The 26,277-nt window shown below is 46.0% G+C and overlaps 1 protein-coding gene across 2 annotated transcripts in view; it reads left to right on the forward strand.

The window, feature by feature from the left end:
* Positions 1-26,277, forward strand: part of ESCO1 (establishment of sister chromatid cohesion N-acetyltransferase 1) — a 318,705-nt gene that overhangs the window by 53,493 nt on the left and 238,935 nt on the right. The gene's annotated exons all lie outside the window — the stretch shown is intronic.

Raw genomic sequence — 26,277 nt, forward strand, 5'->3', positions numbered from 1 at the left:
AAGGTGATCGGGAGGTGAAGAATTTGCAATACCGGGGATACTCTGAGACGCTGGCTGTAACCATCCGCTCTGCCGGCGTGGGTGAAACGATTGCGACCTCGAAGTTTTATTGTGCTCGTTAATTTTTGTGATATAGCGCGACGGGGGTTTGATCGGAAAATAATCACTTTCCCGAGAAACCGTTTCTCTATTAAATTGTATAATTAAAGGCGATACTTCTTTCTTCTCAGTTCTGCCTAAGTAATGTTTTTCTTTTGATCACTCTGCCAGGTTGAAGTGATCATATTTTTTTTCTTTGTACTTTTGAATGTATTTTAGTGGGTGTAATATTAAATAGCAAAATAACCTTTTGCAAGCGAGGGCAGTGATTCGTTGTCTCTAAACGCCCGGCATGCCTTCCGACCCGAACTTACAACGTAAAACATTTCCCCGTGTTTTTTACCTGCAAAATCGCCACAAGGCACGGGTGTCCATGCCCACGCCGCTTCTTCCCCGCTTAGGTGCTGCCACTGCAAATTTCTGCGCTGAAAAGCGCAGAGCTATCTGCTTTAAACACCGCATTTCGTTTAAGTTTTTTGGATGCGCCTTATCGAGTTAAACCCGATGGTATTTCAAACACGTCAAGGGGAGAATATAATGCTAGAAACGCCGTGTTGTTTTTTGTTTGAGTTTGGGGTTTTTGGTGTTGGTTTTGGTTTGTGGGGTGGGGCTTTTTTGGGGAGGGTGGTGTTTGGTGTTTGGGTTTTTGGTTTTGTGGGGGCGTTGCTTTTGGGGGGGGTTGGGGGGCTTTTTGTTTTTTGTTTTTTCCCCAAGGGACGGGCATTTCGAGGCAGGCTTTGCTCGCTGGGAAGGGGGGGTGCCGATGCCCATAAGCCCCAGGGTGGGGGGCAGAGCCCCTGCCTGGGCCGGGGGGTGCCTGGCCGAGAGGTGAGGATGGCTGGGAGGAAGAATGGCCGCGCTGGCCTGGCAGGCGCCTCTTTCCCTGGCTCCGAAGTGACCTGTGTTTTACACTTCAGGCGCCTCGGGTTTTTTCACTGCTGATTAGCCTGTTTACGTTATAGCCGGGCTACAAGTTTCATTTTATTTCCTCCGATAGACCCGATAAGAAAACCCGGCTTGAACTGGGACCAGCGTGGGAAACCATTCCCAATCACCCCTTTCCTCTCCACTCCTTTTCGTTGCAGGTTTGCTCTCGAGCCGCTCAAACCATATAGCCTTCGGTTCCTAACTCTTCATGACGTCACTCCCTTCCCAAATCCCACTCTTCTGACGTAACTTTCACCTCCGCGGCTCCCGGAGCCTCTCGGGTATCTCCTGCCCCGGAGAACATCTGCAGGAAGAGTGCAGAGGCATTTTTGCGGAGGAAAGCAGGGCGGGGGGGATGCTCGGTGCGGAAAGGCACTGCTGAGGAGGGAAGTGGTGCTGGCGAGGTAACCATCGCTCCTGCTCGCTGTGGCCAAAAAGGGAAGGAGGTAGACTGGCAAAAAAAAAAAAAAAAAAAAAAAAAGGAAAGTTTTTGTATCCAATTAAGGCAAATTCCCTGATGGGCACTTCAACCTCCCCAAAAAGGGTCGGGGGAAAGCCGTGTGCAGGCGCAGAGAGTGGTTGCTCCTTCCCCCACTCCTGGATCTCTGTAAATCTGATCCCTTACCAGGGGGTGCATTGGGGAGGGGGGAAGGCTCCGGTCCTGCCGCATCCCCGGGAGCCGCGGGCATCGCCCGCCGGGCCGGGCCCCGGTACCCCCGGGGCGCTGCGGCCGTGGGGGCTCGGCGTGCTTGGGTGCGAGGCGGTACGAGCGAGGGGTCACTTTGGTCACTATCGCAGCATGGAGTGTATTCTTTTCCGAGCCGTGTTTATGTAACTTAATGTACTTTAGAAACTGTTGTGGAGTTTAGGCCAGGCTGATAAGCGTAGCGGTTATTACAAGGGACGTGCGGGCAGCTCTGCCTCTCTCTTCTCCCGTTCGCTTATCCGCACTACTTAAAATATACTTTTATCAAGGCCACCCCACGATATGGAGTGTTTCCATTCCCCAGCGACTGTGACATTGAAGCGGACTTATCGATCGGGGCGTCGGCAGCGTTCAGGCGCGCCCAGCCCAGCGGGGAGCTGCCGGCCGGGTGGTTCCTCGCTTCCCCGCCGCGCAGGGCTCAAGCCCCCGCCGCAGGCACGGCGGCAGAAGCCGGCAGAGCAATCTGCACCAGCCAGGGAAAGGGAGATTTCAGCAGCAGCCGAGGGAGAGGGGCCCTTGCCATCGCCCATCACCTCCCTCTCGGGCCAGGAGGGACAGCCTGGGGAACTGCGGCAGCGCTTCGTGAAACTCGACCCTCAAAGCAGCGGGGGGGGCCACATGGTGGGGGTGCCCTTTGCGAGCGATCAGACGTGTCCCATGGCGAAGGGGGAGCTCCCAATTCACAAGGACGAGGAGGGATTTGGTTTTTTTCTTTCCCCCAGACTCCTAGAAAAGGGCTGCGGGGTGCTCAAAGGCCGGGCTTGAGCTCCAGCCTTTCTTGCTGGTTGCAGACAGCAGGCTCCGGCCCCCCCTCCCAGCTGCCCCTGCCCGGGCAGGACAACCTGCCCCGGCTCCGGGGAGCCTTCCCCGCTCCCACCCGGCAGCCCGGCTCTCCCTCGGGTTGAAGCCGTGCCCGGCGGCGGGGAGCGGGGCAGGAGGTTATTCCCCCTGCAGTAAGTGGCCTCCCTGTCACTGGTGACCTGCTGCCGCCGTGCTTTTGGGTGATTTCCACGGTGACTTTCAACCTTGGACGCTCAAACAAGCAGCAGGCAGCAGAAAGCCCGCACAGACTTTTATGCAATAGGTGGCTAAGAGTGTGGAGTGTGTGTCGCTTTTTTTAAAAAAAATAATGATCTCCAGCTTTTTTTTATTTGCCCTCCCTCCAGTCTGGTTAATGATTTTTAGCCTTAAAAAAAAAAGGGGGGGGGGGGATTAAAATCAACAAAACGCGCGGAGGAGAGGCTCCTGTTGCCGCGTAACATGACTCCCGGAGCCGGCGCTCCGCGGTACCCGCACGGTGAGCCCCGGTGGGGCGGGCAGGGCGAGGGCGATGCCCTCCAGCTCCCGGAGTGACCGGGAGGCAGCCGGGACCCACGCAGTACCTGAAGAAACACGGTTACGATTTAGCTCCTTCTGTCTAACAGGCGCACATGCACGTTGTCTCTTTCCAACACTTAGAGGCTTTGAAAGAGGAGCTAAGGTTTGGTTTTACTGCTTCCCTGCGTTTTTAAAAGTCTTTAAGGGCCGGTGACTAAAATGGCCTAATTTTGATGCTTTTATCAATGCCCTTGCTCCGTAGCGATGGGGCTGTGCTTCATGTATTCCTTGCGGTGACGATTATTACATATTATTTTTATTTGCAGGGTGAGGCCAGAAGGGAAAGCCCCCCTTCCAGGGCCCCGCCGTCTCGCCGTGGGGGGACAGGGCCGCGGGACGGGTGGGAGCCGCCGCCCGGGGCCACGGGGGGAACCCGGCGCCCTCCCCGCCGCCGCGGCTCCCGGGCCAGGACTGTGGGCTCCTGCCTGGGTGCCGGGGAAGGCTTTCAAGGGTCCCTTCTGCTGGATCGGACACGGAAAGCCCGGGAGAAATTTTCTCGGGCTTCTTGCTGCGAGAGCTCGTTGCGGGAGAGGGCTGGAAACGGAGGGACGCGGGGCACGGCGGAGCCGCGCTTCTCCTCCCCACCGCTTCAGAGCGGGGCTTCTCCTCATCTTCCTCTCGTCCCTTATCACGGATGTTAGGCGATATCAAACCCGATCTGCAATTAGCTGTCCTGCCTCCGCCCCCATCCCCGCACCAGAGGTTGCAGAGACTTAATTCTTTTTCACTTAACCCCCCCCCCCCAAACCCGCACAGGCAAAATCCCCCATCACCAAGTATTCCCTGGGCCGGTTGTCGGCACTACCGCACACCGCTAAGAAAATATCGTTTTCTGCATCGAAACCTGTCGGACAAACCCACCGCGCATCGTTGCCTTCTTATTTCTCTGCCCAGGAAATAAAATAAACCAACAGAACTGGTCAACATCTTCTGGCGAAATGTTTTCCACAGGACAAAACGAATCCGTCCTCCTGAAAGCATTTCGCGGGATTAGCTCCGTTTCACGCGTGTCCATGCTGAGCTCCGGCAGAGCCACTCCGTTTCTCTTGGCATCGTGGCAAGCCCTCACCTTCTCTTTTGAAACCGTTTTCCTTGCCATTTACCTGCCTAACCGAAATGTCTGAGACAAAATGCCAAATAAAAAAAAAACCAAACCAAAACAAACGAAATTCGCAAATAGGCAAAACGCTTCCCATCACCCGAACTAATAATGTTTTTCAGTTGTTGCTTTCGTAACAAATGCCAAAATTTGGGGACTTTGTTCCTGCTTGGAATGAAAGTTGATTTTAAAACGTTAAAATAATATCTTCCAGAGCGAGTCTGACCAGTTCTGTAAATACAAGTCCTACTAGATTGGAAAAACAAATCAAAACAACCACATCACAGAATTAGAGACTTCAGAGTTAACAGCTCGGAGTAATTAGATAGCCTATTAATAGCCTTGCTCCTTGCTGCTATAAAAAGTAGGTGGATGGCTCCTGCCTCGGAAGGTATGCGCAAGCATACCACGGGAGGTAGGATAGAGACCGAGGAGATGGGGGGAGGTTTCCGACGAGACGTGTGGGGCCCCACGGACAGGCAAAATGCGTTTACCCCCCCCCTTCCCCTTTAGCTTTGCCTCCCCTCCCCTGCAGACGCCGGCTTTCCCCTTCGTTTGATTTATCGAGGTCTCGGAGGGAGCCGCGGGAGGAGGACCCGGCCAGGCGGGTCCCATCCTCACCGGCCCACAGATAAGAGATGGCTGCTAATTCACCTCCGAGGAGGTGACGCCTTCCTTCCCTTTTTGCTTTTCTTACCCTTTTTGTTGTTTTGGGTTGGTTTTGTTAGGTTTTTTGGTGTGGGGTGTTTTGTTTTTTTTTTTCCTCCTCGGTGTTAATGGCTTGGTGGACACAGCCCTCTATTTGCAGATAAAAGTATATACGTTCGCCGTGTGAATACCGCGATTTCCATTTCGTTCATGTAATCACTGGCAGTGTTTATCCATTTCGCTTAAGCCTCCAGGACCAAAGACGCTGTGCAAATAATTCGCGCTTTTCGATTACTTTAGGAAAAGGTCGGGTTTGTACAGCCGTTATTGCTGCTTATGTTGAATTTATAATTCATTATTAAAGGACATCACTATTTTCAAACAATAAAAAAGAGCAATTGGATAGCAGATTGTCCCAAAAGATGCTTATAGCTATGTGGCTATAGTGTATTGTTCCACTGCTGTTATTGATTTATTTTAAAAGGTTACAGATGACTGAATTTTATGGAGCTAAAATACTCCATTTTAATTCCTCTTAGATGGATATGAGCAAGAAGTAGTGTAGTCTGATATACATAAGGATTTTTTTCAGTCTCTAATGATTTCTTACATTTTTTTACATCATACATACATACATAGTTTCTTAATTTATCATCCTTAATGGGCATAATACCCACCTTAGTATTTAAAGATATAACACAGCAGTGGCAAAGTAGGGAGTAATCCCAATGCTACTGGTTGGTTTGGCTTGGGGTTTTGGGTTATTTTGAGGGGGTTGGTGGGGTTTTTTTTCCAGTATTCATAACATGGATAGAGTTATCTGTCTTTTTCTGAAGTAACCATTCCTCAGAGTAAATCAATGCGATGACAGGCTGTACAGTGACTACTATTTTCAAGGAAAAAAAAAAAATTATTTTCAATAAACTCAGACCATAATGCCAAGCAACTGTATTACAGGATAGCTTCAGGGGTTTGCTCCTAACATTCATCAGTAACTAGGCTGGTATCTGGATCACACATTTAACATTCACTGGTGACAATCAAACATCAGGTTATCTGCACACAAGTGTAATACTCACCTGTGAAATAATGCAAAAAAAAAAAAAAAAAGGTGTACTATAGTTTTACATATATTATTTGCTTTGCTTCAGTCTTGCAACAGTGCATTTTCATTGTTGTGATATTGCTGTAGGATGTTTTTTCTGATGGTGAATCACACACCTATTCTTAAAATGGTCCAAGGCTACTCATTCAGCTGGAATTTGTCCTCTTTCATGATGACCAAGGTATGAAGAGCCAGTTCCACAAACTTCCATGGAAATACCTGTTGAAGCAAAAAACCTTGCTAAGGGCTCAGTTCTGAGGTTATCCACTGAATTGCCACTCTGAATTAAATTGTCAGCCTCTGAATTACCACTTGGCCCTTCAAGTCACGGTTGCAGCTTAACCAAGCTGGCTTTAAGCAGATCCTGTCCCAAACCCCAGATGAATATTTGGACAGCTAAGGCAGAGCTTTCTGCTGTCACAGCTTGGAAGCTGTTGGTCCCAAACAAACCCAATCAGCACTAACTCAGCAGCTACCACAGTTCCTGTAACGAACCTAACAACGGTAAAGGTAATGTAGATGCTTCCTGTGTTTTATGTCAGGCTCTGTCAGGTTTAACAGCATCTCTTTATGATGTAGATGATATGCCATTGCATGGACGCTAAAGAGGGCAGATCCAAGCTCCATGACCAAGAAAGCCCTATAAACTTACATTGCCCTTACTTCTAGGGGCCAGTGACCCCAGCAGAAAGGCAGACGAGCAGTTACAGCAGTAGCATCTCATGGCATCACAGCTAAAATCCGACAAAGGCAGATTATCAGAGGCCTGGGAGAGCTGGGAGAGGAAAACTCAGCAGGGCTTTTCTCTAGCTATTCTTGGCTTTCCCCCAAATGACCCTAACGTGACACCCTATGCAGTACCACTCCCCACAGACCACCAACCCATCTGTAGTGACCGCAGCTTTAGGTAACGTTACATAAATCAAAGTGTTTCAGCTTCTACACTAAGCCACACTCTTTCCCTCCAAAAAAAGCTCATGTCAGTCAAAACATTTCCTTTTATCCAAAATAAAGCTGTTCACACTGTTTTTGAATTATTTAACACTTTAAAGGTAAAGAGCAACTTGGACAAAAATTACCAACAATATGCATCTTGAGAGGCCAAAGTTTTTTGCATTTTCCTCTCTCTTTCAGTTTGGTAACAGGGTCACACCTGGGATGTGTCACGCCTAGACCAGAAGCCAAGATCTCGGCACCTCCTCCCTGCTCAGCCACCAGAAACCGCAGCAAAACCTCTTGTTTTCTGCCTGGTCATCAGGGTATACAGAAAGCAACAGCCCCTGAACTGGCTTGCAGAATGGTAGTGGTTGGAAGGGACCTCTGGAGATCATCTAGTCCAACCCCCCTGCTCAAGCAGGATCACCTAGAGCAGGTGTCTGTGCTGTATGTGCTCTGGGTTTAAAGTTTTAAACTTTTTTACTGGAAAAGGTAGGGGCTAACATGAATATGCTCCAAGACATTTCACTCGTGGAACTGGAGGGGGATGTAATTCAGCCTAAAACCAGAATTTAAGCTGTACTCTGGTTCTAGTGCTTATTACCTACAAGAATAGTTACTAATCTCACAAACTGCGTCTGTGGCCTGTGCTAAGTTTTCAGATCCATTTGGTTTTGCTTTTGATGATAGTTTCCACAGAATTGTTGAAAGACATTTCCTTTAGCAGGGGTTTTCCAAACAAATTAACTTAATTTCTGCTTGCAAGAAATGGAAAAAACATATTTTGCTTGTGCCTGCTTAGAACTACATGTACCTCTGAGGTCTAGAAGGTGACACATCTTCCACAAGTGTTTCCTTGGATAAGTTAGAGAGGAGAAACTAATGGTTGTTGAATGTAGCTACTAGAAGGTTAAAAATATTCTGGACAGAAAAATGCTAACCCTAGCTCAGCATTTGGGCTTATGGACTATAGAGCTGACTAACGTGAATCTATGGAAAGAATCGGAAAGCAAAAAATAAAACCTCAGCTGGAAAGGGAGGCTCCCTGAATTTAATGGGATTGGACCAAGTGAGCAGGACCGGCCCCAGAAGAGCTTGGCTGAATGTTAAATGTGAGTATTTCAGCTGAATTCTTCACATCGCCTGGGCATTTTGGATACAGCCAGTGTTATTACAGTGAAAGCAGAATATGTTGGCCATTTTGTTATGATTGAAGGTAGAATTGGAGAGAAATGCTAAGTGGATGGGAAGAAGGGACTTACGGGCACAGTCTCATTCAGGGCTCCGTGACTGTTTTTAAGTGAACAGAAAAAATACAAGTTTGGAGTCAGCAAGTCGGTGCAGCAGCCCAGAGCCCCAGTAGCAAGGGGAAGTGCCATCGCCCAGGTGCAAGGCAAGGAGAGAAGGACTTATCCAACTCCTTGCTGCCTGGAAGATGGGGTACGCACCACAGTCCCTGCACCCCGGGACGGCAGCTGGGCCCAGGAGGCAGCAGGGCCCCCAGATGTGCTCTTCCTCTCCACAAGGAAGAAGTGCTGCCCTGGGTCCATGCCCCAGAACAGGCACGGAGCTATGGCCAGCCCCCCCATGGGGTTTCAGAGCCTGGGGCTGGCTCACGGGCTGCCTTGAACCCACTCAAATCTTTGCATAAAAGCAGAATCCAGCACACCTAGAATTACACTTTACCGCAAGGAATGGCGACACATATTCCTTTATGGTATTCAGCATTACAGTGCTTCCCAGTATGTCAGCCTGAATGTCAAAAATGCACCGTTTAATAGATTAAATAATTTGATCAGTCCTCTATTTGGAAAGCAGAAATGTGCTGTGTAAAGCTCAAGAAGTAAATAAAGTCTAACGATGAAGGACCAAACTCCAGTGGGAGTTTTGCTGGAGACAGGCCTGCACAAGATGACCTATTTAATTAAAATGTAATAAAATGCAATTTCCTTTACATCGTTACATTCTAGTGTCGACCTTAGAATCACAAATTTGTTAAAAGCTGAGCAAAAAGTGGATCGTCTGTGGTTACCTCTTGGTAATAATAATAAAAAAAAAAGCCAGAAGAAGCTTTAAAGGAAATGTGTTAATAATTAAAAATAAATTTAATGGTCTAAATGAAGAGTCCTGACAGTATTAAAAAGGGTAATGACTTAATTATTTTTGTTGATGTCAGTTATTCATTTGTGAGCCATCAAGCTATAAACTGGGGTAATTTATTGACTGCAATATGAACTGGATATGTGCCATATTATTCAAGAAAAACAATACGCGGCAAAAACAATACAGAGAAGAGGTAATTTGTACAGAGTTCGTGAGACAATTATATCATATAATTATGAAACCGACTCACTATGCCCTTGGCTCTATTTATTAGAATAGAATTGAAGGACTTACTAAACATACTCAGAGTCTAGCAATTTAAATTTAAATCCTGCCTGTACACCCAAGCATCCAGAAACTGGTGTGATCCAGCACACGGTTCAGGAGTCCCAAAGGAGGATGCCTTGATTTGGGACGCGGGATACTACTTCATTTTTTTGTGTGCTGGAAATTAAACTACTGACCCATTCTGCTGAAAAGTGCTTTGAAACTCAATCAATGTCACAGAAAACATTTAATAACACACCCAAAAAAAGTCATTAATTACTAATTTCAAGACTTGACAGCAATTTGAAAACTGTCTGTATTTTATGTGATTCACTGGCGCAGTGCCTCTCCGGAGTAATCCAGAAGAAGCATTTTGATGCAAGTGGATGCATTTCATGTTCAAACAGAAGCATTGAAGTGTCTGAACTGTAAGACATAACCAAGGCTCTGCACATATAACTCACTTGCTCACAGTGAAGCTCATCAAAGCACAGAAATGACCAAGACCAAAACAAAATCAAGTTGCTGAATTACTCTTTGAATTGCCAAATCGTAGCTGCACTGCAACCTTTTGAACTCTTTTCAGATGTTTTTCCTTGAACTTTTTATGCTATTTAAGGAATGTACAAATGTTTTCTTTGTTGATTATGTAATGAACTGCATTAAATAAAACTGATGTTTTTTGTTCTCTGTTTACTGTGCATTTTGTATTTGAATAGATTTTAATGGGTGACATCTAGCCCTACTATAGCAAACTGCGGAGGAGGCTTATATTCAGAATTATTATAAGGAGTTTATGAAACAGGGGAAAAAAACCTCATTGTCTCTGTTTGTTTTTATTAATAATAATACTGGCTTGCATATAATACCTTTAAAAATGAACACTATGAGTATCTAGGAGACAGAATAGCAAACGGAGAGCTTGGGAGACCTGGGTCTGAGTTTGACCCAGGTAGGGAAGGCATAATTCTGCATATTGGAAGGTCCAGTTCTACAGCACACTGACCTCGGTGCAATCCTGGCTTAAGAAATCCTCTCCTTCTTCCAGGAGGAGCTCTTCTGCCTGGAGGAGTCACCCCGGTCCCAGCACAGCAATCCACTGCCTTCTCCCAGCTGTGTTAATGAAATTCCTTGTGGGATCACGTTGGAAGAAAGACCATTGAAATGAATACAATTAAAAATAGCTCGCCCTCTCCTCCTCCTGCGAATGGTTTATTTTTAATTTCCATCACTTCAGTGCTCTGATCTAAGCACTGTTCTACACGCCGTTGTTTTGGCACAAGTGAGGAGGTGACAGACTGCAGGCCAGAGGTGGGAACAAGCATCTGGGGCAGGAGCTGGTTGCAGCAGCTTAGCTGCCAAAGGCAGCGTATCATGGAACGCTGTGTGTGATAGTTCATTGTGTGAACTTAAACTTTGCCTTTCCTGACTGCCTTTGTAGTCATGTAGCATTTCTGCTGCAAATCCCTAGTACAGAAGCACTGGACCAGCATTGCTTTCCTACCCCAGCCTGGTTCATTTACATTAGAGATTTGCAGCCACGTGAGTTATATCGTGGAGAAACACAGAGTAGGCAAAGCCTCAGCCAAATCACAAGCCCTATATCCTTAAAGACATTTATTTATATGGCTAGGTTCCTGTCAGTGGAAGGCTTAAATGGACGGGGTTAGGAGCAAGCTATAGTCAGGGACAATGCCTTGGCCATAGGGCAACAGCCACCTACACACCTCAGCTGTCTTCCCTTGCAGATCTCCGATCACAGCCTTACGTGTTTTGCTTACATGCTAAGGATCAAGTTGCATATGTGATTCAGGACTGAGTAAGAACTTCTGCTGGGTCATTTGGGCCAGGGTTTCTTCCATCTTTTCTTAAAGCACAGGCCATGAGTCACTTGCTGAAATCTCCTTTCTTATCTCTCCAACTTCCTGCCATTTCATGGACCTCAGGCAATGGTGGCTCTTTGATTTCTTTCGTCCTCTGCTTGTGATTTTTGTCTCTTGAGGACTCAAAAGCTACAATCTAGTTTGAATTTTTGGACACAGCTATGTAAGCACTGGGGCGAACTTACACCTGACTTTCTTGCATACAGAAGGTCAATCAATACCTAATCTTCCCCACATTAGGGTAAAAGTGTGTCCCTAACACATTACTAACCCATGTATTCTAGAGCAGACAACACAGTGCATCATATAATGCATCCTATAGTTCCCTAGATTAAAAGTAATCATCTGACTTGTTCATGTGTGACATCACAGCATGACATCATCCAGAACTCACTGAATTCAATGGAAGAAATATCAATTCAGGTGGCTTTGGACCTCTCCTTTAGTGCCTCAGGCAACTCACCTTATACATCACAATCTGTGTTTTAAGCCTCCATCATTTTCATCAGCCATTCCCTTCCAATCTTGACCCAGACTAGAGACTCAGAAGATTTTGTTACTCATGGACTGTAATTTTGGCAGATTTAAGACTTTAGTGTCAAACTTTTCAACAGAAGACCTTGTTTGCCTGTGCAAGCATATTGCATCTCTTCTGCTCCACACCAACTGTTCCACTCCCTGAGGTTAGTAGGCCTTCTTGTAATGCAAATAAATTTAAAGCAAAACAATGTCACAATGGCTCTACAGGAGCACTTCCACGGCACTCTACTGTATCTTAATGGCATAAACAAAATACCTAATACCTTGGAAATCATCTGGTTCACAAAAGTGTGATTTTTGTGATGGAATGGAGTGGCTTGAGCTTGGCTAGACCAGGTTGGACCATGAGGACCTGCAACACTTCAAGAGCAATATAGAGATTTAGCCTTCATTCTCTGCAGAATTAGCCCTGGAACCATTTCTTCAAACTATGGTGAGATATGAACTTCCTTGCGTGTTCAGCTACTTCGTGTTTATCTATCATTTCTAAACTCCTTCCCCACACAGGGAGGATAGACTCTCACTGATTTCAGTGACTTTACCTGCACTGGAGTATCTTTCTGTTTGCCTGTGAACTTTCTTCATGCCCTTTCTGTCCTCACTTCCCAGAGGTGGAGCATCAAACAGACCATACAGAGTATACAGAATCTACACACTTGCTCTGAGGACCACAATATATGGTATGTAAACAATTATATATATATATATAATGTAGTTTCCTAGTAATCCTTATGTATCCATCAAGCTGGCAGTTATTTCAGATATGACTCACGCTACTCATAAAAAGCCCTTACCAAAGTCAGCCAAAATTCCAAGAAGAAAACCTGAAGGACAGGCAGGTAACTAATCCACTTTGGAGCTCTCAGGTTGTGACCTGAGACAGGCTTTTAGAGGAAAGGCAAAAATCAGATTTTTTCCCAAATGAGGAACAATGTGATGGTTTAAATGTGGAAGGCTAACCGATGAGCATACAGTTGCTGCCTGCACAGAAAACATTCCCAAGAAGAGGACTGATCCGATGTAGTCATAGTGGATGGTTGCAGACTGCCAGACAAGCAGTATTGACTCAGAGCTCCCACTGCTCCACTCCCTTTCCTGGCTATAGCTTATGTAAAAGTGTAGAAAGAAGGAAAACCCATGGAATAATGAAGATGAATGCAATAAATATACCTGAGCCTGTCTACTTGTTTTAGTGGTTAATGCCACTAGAGAAACCCTGCAGGGCTTTAAGCAATTCTTAGTGATGAAGATTTATGAAGCCCTTTTAAAAACTTCATTAAGGGGTCAGAGACATTTAAGTGGCCTCGCAAGCTCTGCGCTGAGCCGAGAGATTCACTTTGCAGAAGCTCAGCCAAAGGCAGCGAGGGGAGAGCTGGCTTGCAAGGACTGCTTGACATGCTCTGACTTGGGAGCAACAATGCTGGGTATCCTATGGATCTGAACAGTATAGCGTGCTCACAAAGTCCCAAGCAGGGTTGTAGTGCATAAGACAGTTAGAGGAAGCTACTTAGCAAAAGTAATCACTATGAATAGGGTTAAGCCCAGAGTATTATGCTAAGCAAGCCAAGTCTGCACACACTGCTCACACATCTTTCTTCATCCAGCTTCCCTCAGTTTGTCCAAAATAAGGTATTTTTGTAGTTCAGGTGAGATACATCTTCCTTCTTCTGACGACAAGCGCTGCCTGAATCCCTTCAAATCATAGCCCAGAATCTTACCTTCCATGCTGATGCCTCCAAGCGGTTGTTTAGAACTGTGTTTATTCAGATATAAATAGCAGTGCTCATTAATCTAGCAATCACTTACTCCCAGCTACAAAAATGCAAATTGGGTTGGCTTGTTTGTGTTTTCAAGAGAGAGAAGGTGGTGGCGGTAGGTAGGAAGGGGAATGTTCCCTGGGTGCTGCCGCTATCACCCTTTCGTCTCACCATGAGCCAGGGAACGTTTCATCTGTATCCTGCAGCGGTTTGCTGGGCTTTATTCTGCCACTGAGGTGGGTGTGCATCATGTGTATCTTGTAAAGGTGGTTCATGGACTGATGGATTGGGTCAATCCCATAAAAAAAAACGGCTCCTGCACTTCTGTTTTTATAGATGTGCAGCAAAATAAGTCTCTGGTAGCTGGCAAACCCAGCAAATCTTGGCAGAGTGAGAGATGAAGGCTGTTCTGGTAGCATCACAGGTAAAACTACCATTTCCTTCAGCTCACTGAAGCTGCCTGGCCATCAGGAAGCAGCCATGATGGAACAGACATCATGAGCTGTTAATCAACCCAGTATAAACCAAAGCAGCAGACCTCCTCCAGAAGCTCTGTTTTCAGCTTGACTGCCCACCTGAAGTAAATACGCTTTGCTAGATGGCTTATAACCCAATACGTGGTGCTTCCAACGAAGTGCAGGAGGTGTTACGCAGCCTCAGTGCCTAGCGAGCAGGCGAGGGCTTCCGCTGGAGCTAGAAAGAAGGAAGTTAAAAAGAGAAAGATAGTAGAGGATGGAGAAAGGGAGAGACCTGAGAAATCTGCAGGAAGAGGAGAAATGCTGGGCTGAGCCCTCAAAGATCTCCTTCACTTCCCATCCCTGACAGCTGCCAGCAGCGGGCACTCACAGAAACCTTCCCAAAAAAGGCTGTATAAGGCAGTCCCTCTGCTGGTTTTTTTCTCTCATTCCCAGCTTGTCAAATACCTTCAAATCTAAATGGCCTCAGCATGTATTGACGTGGGATCCTGAGTTTTTGGTGATGTGTTATTGGAAGGAGAATCTCATAATGGAGTCAGTTTAACAATTAATTTTCACCATTTTAGGGGAGCTTGCTCATACTAACCCTCATTCAGGAACACACTTTTTTTTTTTACATTCATGGAGGTTAAAGCACCTGCTTTACACTAATTGAGAGGGATGGAAGGAACAATGTGCTTGTGAAGGGTGTTCCTCAATCAGGTTTCATGGCAGAATGGCTCGAGCTTGGGGTAACCACCAGTAAGGCTTAAATTTATAAATGATGCAACGGGCAATGCTCAGTCACCTCTCTGGCTGACAGCACTAGCTGGCACTACTTTAGCATCTGTTAGAAATGTAGCATTGGCTATAGAGTCTCCAAACCAAGCTGTGGTAACACTTCCTAAACAGTTATTCGAGAAACAATTCAATATTAATGAATAATTTATCTACCATTACCTCCATCCTGCAGAGTTTCTTAAAAAAGAAAAGCGCCTTACTTTGCTACCTTCATTTGAATACAATCATTTCTGATGCATTCCTGAAGCCAGCAACAATGACAGGAGGTGTCCTCCCATCTGCAGGAGCAAGCAGAGGCTCTGTAGTTAGCCGATCACACTGGCAGGAAGGAGAAGTGTCCCTCATGACGTTGAGTCATGAGATCTTGGTGTTGACAAGGAGAACTACTACAGAAGAGCCAATTGCGTAATATCCCAAAGAAGAGCAATTAAGTGGCTTCATTGAGACAAGTTTTGCATGAGGTACACACTACAAATAGCAACTTCATTCAGGCCGTTTCAATGACACATGCTAGAGATAGGAAGAGCCAAGATAATAATGTTTTGCCATGGCATTTGGGAAACTGGGGATCAGGAATTTTTCCAGAGTGGGAAGCTCATTTTTCTTTCTGAAGACTTTGTTTTGATTTCAAGCACTGCTGACTATGCACTGTTGCCACAGTTTTTAGATACCTTTTTTATTGCTCCCTGGATTGTAAGGCATAGGGAGATTTCTGCAGTAGACAAAGATTCTTCTGAGGCATATGCTATAAGAGCGGAAGGAATCTGCTCCCGATCTTCCATAAATACAGGGTTAGCTCACTGTATCTAACTGCCTTTACAACAGAAGCGTTGCTCTTGCATACCCTATGAAGACTAGGGATATAGGGTGACAAAGAGAAGTGGTGGGCGGCTCAGGCACATGGTGTCTGAGTTCCCGGGTGCCGGTGTCAGCTCTGATGCCGATTATTTCCCACGACAGCCCTGAGGTGCTGCACGTTATGTCTCTGATGCCCCTGGCCGGCTGCCACTGCATGTGAGGCGGTGCAATGGCCCAGCTAGGAGAGCAAAGCTGTCCTGTAGGCTGCTATACATAAGCCAATGCCACTTCAGTAGGCAAAACCATGACCTGTATGGTTTTGGGTAATAGCACTTGGAGGGCTTAATAGCAGCTCCAGAAAATAAATTCACATTGAAGTGTACCCTGATCCTTCATCTGGAGCCATATTCATAGGCTGCCAAAGTAGGAAATGTCTGAGGTGACAGGAATCCATGAATCAGGGGCCCATTTGCCATTGTTATGGGTTGAGGTTTTTTTTCCATTTTCCACATGCAAAACAATACAAATGATCTAAAATTATTTAGGGACTTGTGCTGATCCTCCATTAGCACTCCTAAAACTTCTGCTCACATCAGTTGAGTTGTGCGTGAAACAAAAGACAAACCGAAGCAGAATGCAGCCCTGTTTTTCCTTGAGCCAGCGGGAACCATGCCAGCATTTGATTTCTTAAGTCTGGTTTCCTCAGCTAATTTATTCATGCAAAATTAGCAGCCTCAAGAAGGAAAGTGTAAGTGTATTATGCTTGTTATACCCAAAAGTGGGTTACGTTTCCCAGCAGTTCCCTCAAGCAAAGCCTGTACACCTGTGAAGCACCATGATTTTTTTCCCTCTCTCTGTGGTGAGGCTTTAGCAACAAGTGAGCAGCAATGTTTGTTGCAAACCTTCTTCTTTTGGGCTTTGGGTGCTGTCATGGCTCTTACCTGGGGGCTGTCAGCCTAGCCTACACATCCTCTTTCTGCAGAGGGGAAGGAGAACATTACTTTCCCCTTTCCCCTCCGTGAGGTAAAAAGCCACAGGAAACCACAGGGCTGTATCATACTGAATTGCCATGACCAGATTTACCAGGGAGCTTTTCCTGCCGTGACTGCTCGTCTGCCCGTGCACAAACCCTAGGCTGCATGTAGGAAACGGGGTGGGCAGAATGGCTCCTGCCCAGCACGATGCTGTGCATGGGCCCCCCGGTACCACCCTGGCTCCGGGGAAGCACAGGGTACAAGCAAGAGGGAGAGCATCTGGCATTGGCAGCAACAAGCCTCCTCAAAGCTGCTTTGCGGGCTCAGATCCCACCTGCTGCATCGTCTGAAGTGAAATTCAGAATTTGGGAGCTGCCCAATCTGATGAAGGAAAAAGTTGGTGGGTCTTCAGGTAACAGGCTTCAAATATATAAATTAGGCTGCTGCAAAAAGAAAAAGGAATATTTTTTTCTCTGTTGGCAGACAGAAGTGATGGGCTGTCCGTTTAGCAGAGGTACATGCAGGTCTATCAGAGAAGAGTGGAGAATCCCCACTACCTGTGCTTTTACGAGCAGGTTAAACACCTTAGGGGAAGGCAAGGCATAGGAAAAAAAAGGACTGGGTAGCCCTCTGAGATACCTCCCATACCTCTCTGGCTCTGCAAACAAGCGATGATACACATCTGTCGGTGGACAGTGTGGGGAGAAAAGTTACATTCCTCAAATAAATGATTCATTAAAAAATCAGTGACCTACTCCAGGACTGTTTCACTATCAATGTTTTGCCTCAAACTTAGTCATGAAACCAAGAGGAGTTAAAAAAGGAACGGCTGTGGGTCAGCAATGAAATACCTTCAGCGATTAAACCCCAACAATAAAAACCAGCAAGTGCTGGAAAGAACCTTTATTTCTAGAAATTATGTTAGTTGTAGAAAATATAAACTATGTCTTCCCTGCAGACACAGCCAAAACTAATCAAAATGCTCCTCGTAATACGAAGGAAATACCTCTGGGCTGCGATAAGGAATATGAATGTAGTTCTTTTTCGTCTCCACTAGCTAATAACAATAAGATGGACTGGTAGCACTGTTTTCAGCACAGAGATTAATGGTCAGGGAGAAACTGAGAAGGAGAAAGTACACTTTCAGTTTTCTTTCCGATGGCTAATTAAAAAGCCCATATCTGAGAGGAAACGTTGTGGAAATGAGAGCTATTTGGATGTGCCTTCCCCCGTACACTATCATTCTGCTTTGTGAGGAATGCTTTATTAACGCTAATCTCATCCCTGTGCTTTGACAGAAGTTACGGTTTCCTTCCTTTGCAGCCGCTAAGGCTCAGTTCTATTATGGGGTTTGTTTAATGGGAGCATTATTATTTTACTAAATTACCTCATCTTCTGGGAACAAACTTAACCTTGAACTATGAAGCTAAATGGCTTTTTAATGATGCAAGTCTGTTTGGAAATTAGGCTTTGATGACTCCAAATTTTCTTCCTTCTGCATGTTTAGTATGTGCAATATACACAAAAAAGTGACTCATTTCTGCAGTCTTTCCTGATCCACTATTTTAAAATCAATTTGCTGCAATTAATAGGATTAAGGCAAGTGGGAACAAACCTTCTCAATGGTATTCAGGCACCAGTGAAGACACCCTTGCAGTAATAGGGAACCTGTCTTCAGAAAGTTGGGAAATTAGGCCAACATTGATATTTAAAGGTTCAACATTGAAATGTTTGAATTCTAAGATTATTAAAATATCACTCCTAGGTACACTGTGGGATGGAGCCTTCCTGTGCTACCATGAGACTCAAAGAGAAACTATGAGAAAAAATGAGACACTACCATTGACCCACATGAGACCGTGATTGGATCCAGAGTTGGTAATCAGGCCAAATGAATGTGATTTTCTAGGACACCCTATGGGATGGTGGATCTTTCTGATCCCAGAGAAACTAGATTTTTGCTCACAAGGCAGTTTTCTGAGTGCAGAGAGTGAAGCACAGTACAGGGCTATTTTGTTAAGATCTGATGTACACTAGAGGAATTACTGTCTTGGTTCCTGTTTGATTCCTTCCCAAATGCCTGTAAGTTGCTGCAGACCCACACAAAAGACTTCTTGACTCTAGAAAAATGTGTGTCTATGTTTAGGGTGTGTGCAGTTTGGGTACTTCTGAGACTCTATTGCCCAGAGGTCACCTTTGGGCTAAGCTAGGGGCAGTGTTTTTTGTTTGTGTCAGACTTGAGTGGGAAGAAATACATGAAAATCAAACAGAAATATGCTGTTTGCTAATGGGGTAGCTACACTGTGATGACCTGTCTATGAAGGAGTATTGTTAAAGCTCGTGAACTTCTTTCCATGTTTCTGTTCAGAAGAGCCCCGCATCTTCCTGCAGTAGGAGCAGAGGGCTCCTCATGACATCACCAGACCAAACACAGCCAGACACGGTCCATCCTGTGCTTCCCAGAGACACCGAGTTCCTCCAGACCTGCTGCACGTGTGCACACATGCGTCCCTTGCCTGTCGCCTGGGAAAGATGGTGCAGCCATCAGGGATGGTTAGGGAATATGTATTGGAAACGTTGATCCTTTCGGGGAGCAGGAACTTCTTCCCAGTCACTATCTCTTTGAGGGCAAGGGGTCCTTCTCTGTCCCCAGACGGATGAGAAGCTTTGCACGATGAGGAAAGAGGTCCCCTGAAAGAAATGGCAACTGTGGGCAGGTTGCAACACCAGAATAGCTCATCTGGGGTGCCAAGAGGTTCCCAGGAGAAAAAGCTGCCAGGGCGGAGGGACAGGCTGGATACATTGTCCTGAGGGCTCCAGGCAACTCTTGTCCACATCAAGGTCCCAGTTTTGCCCCATGTTGCTGAGGAATTAAAAGCAGGGTTGTCGTGAGCTGGCCACTTTTAGCACATGTTTTGTTCTGCTTTTCTCAACCTAAGAAACAGTCCTGGCACATCATGTGAAAGCAGGTATCTCTAATGCAGCCTCAGAATTGGCACTAGTTGTTTCACGTGTTGTTAGACACCCACAATCAGCTAAAAATCATTCAGAAGAGTAAACAATGGTTCTGACATCTAGTTTCTCAGTCCACAGAAGTTACAAATCTGCTGCCTGAGCTTTGCACTCAAATTAAGAACAGAGCCTCTTTCCCTGGATGCTCTCATCAGGCAACCCACTCTTCTTAGATAATGTATCCAAATCTCTCCAGAGAAACTCCTCATCCTTTTTTGCTGCCATCCCAGTAAGATCACCTCTCATTCTCTTACTGCAGCTATTTATACAGACACCTTTGCACTTGCCCCAAGGAATGGTAGTCAGTTCACCTAAAGAGACCACAAACAGCCAAATGACCTCCACCCACAAACTTTTTTATTCCCTCCAGCACCTCCATTCATGTAATAGTCCCGGGCTCCCACGTTATTATGAGTCTCTGAAAACTTTTGCCCTACAAAGCAGGATGGCCAACTTTCCCTCAGGCAAACCTTCATAGCTGTGTGTCAAAATCTTCTCCAGACGAGAGCTGTGGGACAACACAGCACTGCTGGCATCAGAAAGCTGAGGGAGGAGTTCTGGCAGAAGCTTATTATTTGGGAGCAATTCCCCACTGCTCTCCTATGGGGTGGGGATGATCTGGATGTGGACTGGGTTCCGAGGTGACTTAGCCATGGTATACTGTACCAGTTTGCTTCCCACCACCTGGGATTACCTGGGAGCCCTGCACCAGTGCAGCCCCGGTGTCTCTCCAGTGAGACAGCTGAGTATCAAAAGAGCACCTGCCTTGCATAAAGGCTCCTCATGCCTTAAAAAACTGCAGTTTGACCACCTCTACTTTATTCCATCTTTATTGTCTGTACACAAAATACCCTGCAAGAACCACCGAAAGTAAAAAGTTTGTATTTCCTGCAGATCCTTTACATGCAAAAGAATATATTTTCATATTTTCTTCCCCTGGCCCTCTGGTTAGGTGCAAGTTCTACCACTATAAATTTATGGCATTGCTTGGAAATTCAGTTGACAGACAAGGTCCTGCTGTGCTACTAAGCCTAAACATTTCACCTTCTTGTTGTGTTAAGCCTTGGCTGGATTTTTTTTTCACCAATATTTTTTTTCCAAATGGGAATGTAAGCAGCTGAAGCCCAGCAACAAAACATGAAAATAGATTTCTAGGAAAGTAACCAAAAGGGCTTTACGAGCAGGACAAATTGCTTATCAAGAACTATTTTAGGAACGTGAGGAAATGAAACTTTGAAGAGAGAGTTCCAAGAGGGAAGATTTACTGAGGAGCTGAGGGTTCAAAGCAGGATGACAGCATGGCTATCAGGAAACCTTCTCTGCACCTGTTTCTCCACCAGCTGCCTAACTGTACTCCCCCTCCTTTCTGCTGGCAGCTGAACGGCCGAGATCTGCATCCTCTTCTGTACTGATCCGCTCCAGCGTCTGTCTGGAAATGTTTGCCAGTCACTTCATCCCCTCCTCCTCCTCCTGAGCAGAGACATAAGACACTGCTACGTCTAGATGTAAGAAACTGGGAGCACTTCACATCGTAGTCAAACCCCAGCTCTACCACAGACTGAACTAGCCACAGCACCAGCCAGCCCTGTCCACTTCTCGGCTTTCCAGGAAAGGGGGCTGGTGGAGCGGACGTGGCCCGATGGGCTTCCCACCCACAAGATGGGGCAGGGTGACACAGCCTGGTGTCCCCCAGCAGGTGGGTCCAGGAACATCCTCAAGAGACTTTCCTCACATCTGCGCAGCAGTGGTCCAAGCTGCAGCACAGGGTGGATACGGTTGGCAAAACCTCAGTCAGTAAAACCTATTAAGCAAACACAGCCACAGATCCTGCCTGCATCCCTTGTGGAGAAGCCACCTCTGATCTCTTGCTGCCCACTCACATAGGGCATGCGCCGGGCCGATGACAGACACAAGACAACGTAAATAACCCACCACAGCTCGCCAGCTGGCTGCCTTCTTGTCATGACTGGTGGTGTGCGGAGGATATGAATAGGTCCTTGGGCACCTGCTCCCGCAAAGACCAGGCTGTCTGTTTGAACACTCTTGTTTGAGCATTGCTCTTGCTCACTCCTGGTGCATGCATCCATGTTCGAGAACGTTGCTGGGTCCCATACACTAAAAGAGAGGCTGAGCTCAGCACATGGCACATGGGAAAAGACAAACCACTCCAAGCCATGGTGAGGAAGAGTCACAGGCAGCTTGTGGAGGAAGGAAGACCAGCCCAGAGGCCCCAATGGGGCATCTGCTCCTCAGTCACAAGGCAGGGATGCCAACGCATCTCTGCTTTTGGTGATGAGGACCTTGTGGAGACCTTTCCTTGAGGCACAGGCCCATTGTTTTGATGCCACGCATCGTGGAGAGGGCAGTTTCGGCTCCCAGTTGAGCATGGCCCAGGGAGTCAAGAAGAAGACCGAGGAGACTTCTCTCAGAAAAGTGCTATCCTCCCTGAACTTGAACTATATCCCATAATGATGAATTTCAAATAAAGATCGGCCCATTTAGCATGTGGCTGAGGAGCCCGTATCAAATTCCCAAGCCTCTCCTCCCTGACAATGAGAAAATTGGTTTTAATGTATCTTCTATATCAAGTTCATGACCTTCTTAAAGAAAATTGTTCTCATTTTAACATCCATGGCTGACATGCCTTTAGCAGCGTGTGACCAGTATTGAGGACAGAGCTGTCTCCATCGCATTAAGCTCCATTGTACATAATTTCTTTTGCTCTTTTCCACCCGCATCCTCCCTCGCAGGCCTTGCCCTGGTCGTTGGCTACTGTAGGGGTGGCACAGGCGAGAGGAGCAGCTGATTGCAGAAGAGTGGTAAGACATGGGCTATGCGCTTGGAAACTTTGGTCAGATGTGTACGAATGCCACTACTGATGCAGTAAACTGATGGGATTGTTGCACACCCACAGGCTGGTGGTGGCTGATCTCTGCTTTGAGCCTCTTTTCTGCCTGGGCAGGGGGCTTGGCCTGGGCTACAGCCTGCCCCAGGCACCACAGTGATGTCTTCAAGGCACCTCATGAGCAGCAGGGCTGTGTTTCAAGCTGAAGAGGCAGGCAGCATGGAGTAGGTGTTATCACATCCTCTGTAGAAAACTCCTGGGAGAGTGGGACCAAGCCTTGAAGCTTTGACCCAACAAGCTTTGACCCCTTTGGAAAAGACTGCCTTTTCCCTCTTTCCTTCCACCTCTCTCAGCAAAACGGCTGAGCCTACACCAGCCTGCCAAAATCCTGTGGCATCAGGGCACCGTGCCACCCTGCCGCAGCCACCCCATGACGGCCTGGCGGGGTCTGTAGGCGTTCGGGGCCGAGAGGAAACCCAGCACCTTTGCACATTGGAGCCGTTTACAATGACTTTTGTTGCTGATGGCGCATGTTTGGTTGTACTTGTTAAATCTTGTTAAACAGGAAACAGGTTTCAAGGCGAGAGGGTCCCTTAGAGTTCAAGCTCCTGCTTTCAAATGTTCTTACAAGATGCACAATTGGCACTGGCTTACAGGAAATATTTAATTGGAGTCGGAAGGCGCTGGCTCCACTGACCTTGTGTTACATTCCTCTGCATGCTCCTTTCACAATGATTTTCACCTATAGCTTAAATCAGTGATTTATTTATACCAGCCAATGGCGAGTTCAGCAGCATCAAGGGGACGAGTGGACCACAGAGATGCAGCAAGCGAAAGGGAGGAGCGAGCAGCAAGCAAGAGTCTTACGAAGCAGAAGGGGCTGCCACAAACCCTAGAGTGACATATTTATGAGTCCAGTATCGGTTGCCTGCACTGATAAGCCACGGTCATTAAAGGAAGGAAAAGTCACCTTTGTGTATATAAAATATACAAGATTCGTAGTCTGAAAAGACTCGACAGGAAAACATTAGGTAAATAAAGGATATCCCATAAAGCATAATGTGAAAATTGTATTACCTCATAAGGGAGGAAGGCTGTCTATCCCAGCAGTGAAAGTGAGGAAAAATTAAATTCCTCTATTCCATCCCAAAGCTGATTTGGCTTTGGGCTTTTGGGTGGATCTAGACACATTGTTACTGATGTCTATTAAAAAAAAAGTGTTGCATGCCATTAGGCTGGAGTGGAAATGTTACAGCTTCCCATAAATTTTCACTGCATGCTCACAAGGTGGTGAGAAACATCCTATGCATTGCTGCTCATGGTGGCCAACTAACAGAAGTGGCATTTCAGGGGTGAGCTGGACTTTCAATATTATTTCCAGTTTTCAGGTCTCACCATATTTTCTTTTCAATTGATTTTGGGAGCTGTACTTGTGAAACAGTTGTAAAAGTTTTCTTTCCTCTTCTCCTGACTTTTCTTTTCTGGTGAATGAAACATATCCAGGATCCACTTATTTTTACTTTAGCTGGTCAGTGCATCTCCAAAGCTGAGGAAATGTTGAAACATCAGGGAGAAACAAAATGAAGCAAATTGAAAGAGTTTACTTATTGCTCTATCCAGCAAAAGAGATAACGGGAAGAAAAGAAAAGAGAAAGGGGAAAAGAAAAAGATAATCCAGTATTTCAAAGTTTTATCATTAAAAAATGCAATTAAAAATATTTTTTATTAAACAGAATGAACAATTTCATAAGTAAGTGGCCTGCTAGTGGTTGTCCCTGTGGAAGGCATGCATAGCCCCTGCCTTGCATACAGGTGGCTAATGTATAACTTTATTCTTCCTCAGCAGCAAGTCCCTGTGGATACAGCCCTCAGACCTGCCAAAGCTGTTAATTGAAAGCTTCACTGGTGCCCAGGGTCTTTGCACAGTGCTTTTGTTGGAGAGGAGATGATTTGACCTGAATTAAGCCAATCTCTTTTTTTATTGCAAGCTTTGGTCCTGGAGACATGATCCCCACAGTGGTTAGGTAGATCCAAATAGCAATTTTAGACACTATTAAGGTCAGATTTTTTTTTTTCCCCAGCAGAAACATCCATTTGAAAATGGCTGTCTACTTTGGTGCTCTCTCTGAATGCAAAAAGCCTGGGGGAAGCCGCTTCCCTAACGTGCTGCGGGATTTTGGAAGGATAACAAGCAAAGAAGTCAGCACCAGTTCCTTGGGTCTCCATTCCCAGTGACTTGTGCCACAGTTACTGATCTAACTGAAAAACGTTTGATTTCTCTGGTCCATCACACAAGCAAATCAAGCTGCTCTGGTGTCCAGGCAGGGGCCCAGGAAAGAGAGAGGCACTTATTCAGGACAGTTTGCTTTTGCTCTAGAGTTTACATCAGCACCTCTTCCCACCCACTCCTGTGCTCCAGATCTTTACCGGTCTGGGTCATGTTGCTGCTGCATCTAATTCTGCCTGTGAAGCCTTTTGCTCTTCAGATGACAGCAGTTTCCTCTCCAGAGCGTCTCCAGCCCTTCAGGTCTCTGCATCAGGCCAACGTACTGATCATTAATACGGGTGACCGCTAAGTAACGGAAGAGAAGAAAACAAGCAAGCATGAAACCTATTCTGGGTAAAATGACTTGAATCAATGAGTGTGAAACTTAATTGTCTTTGCAGACCAGTAATCTAATGGCATCACTTTTGCATGTCAATAGAATCATTAAAGGGTCACCACAAACAGCTCTTCTCCCATTTTTGAAACCTCTGCATTGTAGACCCATGGTGTTAAACTTAGAAGTTTCTTTTTCAAGTCAAAACAAACACAGGGTCTGCTTTCTGTTCATAGCAATCAACATTGCTCCAGTGGCCTCCACTGACCTGGCTTTTGCCAGACAGGGCCCTCACTCTTCTGGAGCTGCCTTCTCCTTTCAAGTGCATGGGAGGAGGTCCCTTATTTTTGTCACACTTCTTCAAATTGAAAGGTGCCTCTGAGCAAGGCAATCAATATCACAGCCAGGTTTACGCCTAGGAAACTGTGACTAAAGGAACAATAAACCACTGATTTGCCACCTCTGGAAATGCAGTTTAGTCCAACCCTGTCGTCTTTATCCACAGCCCTTGGGGACATTTCTTTATTTGTAAGGGGTTTATTTTCAAAACTCTGCATGTGGTCCCCTATCAGATAAATAAGGTGTGATCCAGAAGCGAGAAATGGGAGGTCAGTTTTGCGAGAAGCCTGCTAGATGAGGCAGCTTCATTTCATTTGATTTGGGATTTTTCTTTTATTCCCTCTTTTGCCCTTTGCTGGTGTCTCAGCTCCCTCTCTAATAAATAACTAGTCCACATCACTAAACCGCTGCACATAACTCAGAGCAATTTGTTACTGTTGGCAATGTCTGTGCAGAGGGGGCCCAGGAACAGGCCAGCATGGAAGCAGTAATACCTCCCACTCTTCAGGAGCATGATTTCTGCCTGATTACAGATGGGGTCATTGGTAGGACAATGCAGAGAAGGTCATATGCAATTGCCGGCACACAAATTGTATGTGCTGCATGATCCTCACGTGAGCTACTTTACCCATGAGTATCTGTCAGGAGAAATCGGTGCTGTGATATCAACACCGCAGATGTGGCAGGACGTTAAAAAAATTAATACATATTCATAATCACCAGAATACAATGAAAGCAGTTGAGCATTTTATATAGCCCTTGGCCCAGAGGATGGTTTAAAATACAGAAATTCCTCGAGAAACAATGATATAATAAATCCACTTGGCCTAAGGTCCTTCCAAAGGTAAAAGATGATAAACATAGTCTCCAAATACTTGGTGAGGCTGTAACATTAAGAGTCATGTATTGTTTTAAAAAGAAATGAAAAAGGACTACACATGCTTTTTCCCTTGACCCCCATCTGTCTGTCCTTCATGAACACTGAGCGGTGCAAAGAGGGCACCTT

The sequence above is a fragment of the Balearica regulorum genome, chromosome 2 (genome assembly GCF_011004875.1).
Source record: "Balearica regulorum gibbericeps isolate bBalReg1 chromosome 2, bBalReg1.pri, whole genome shotgun sequence".
Taxonomy (NCBI): domain Eukaryota; kingdom Metazoa; phylum Chordata; class Aves; order Gruiformes; family Gruidae; genus Balearica; species Balearica regulorum.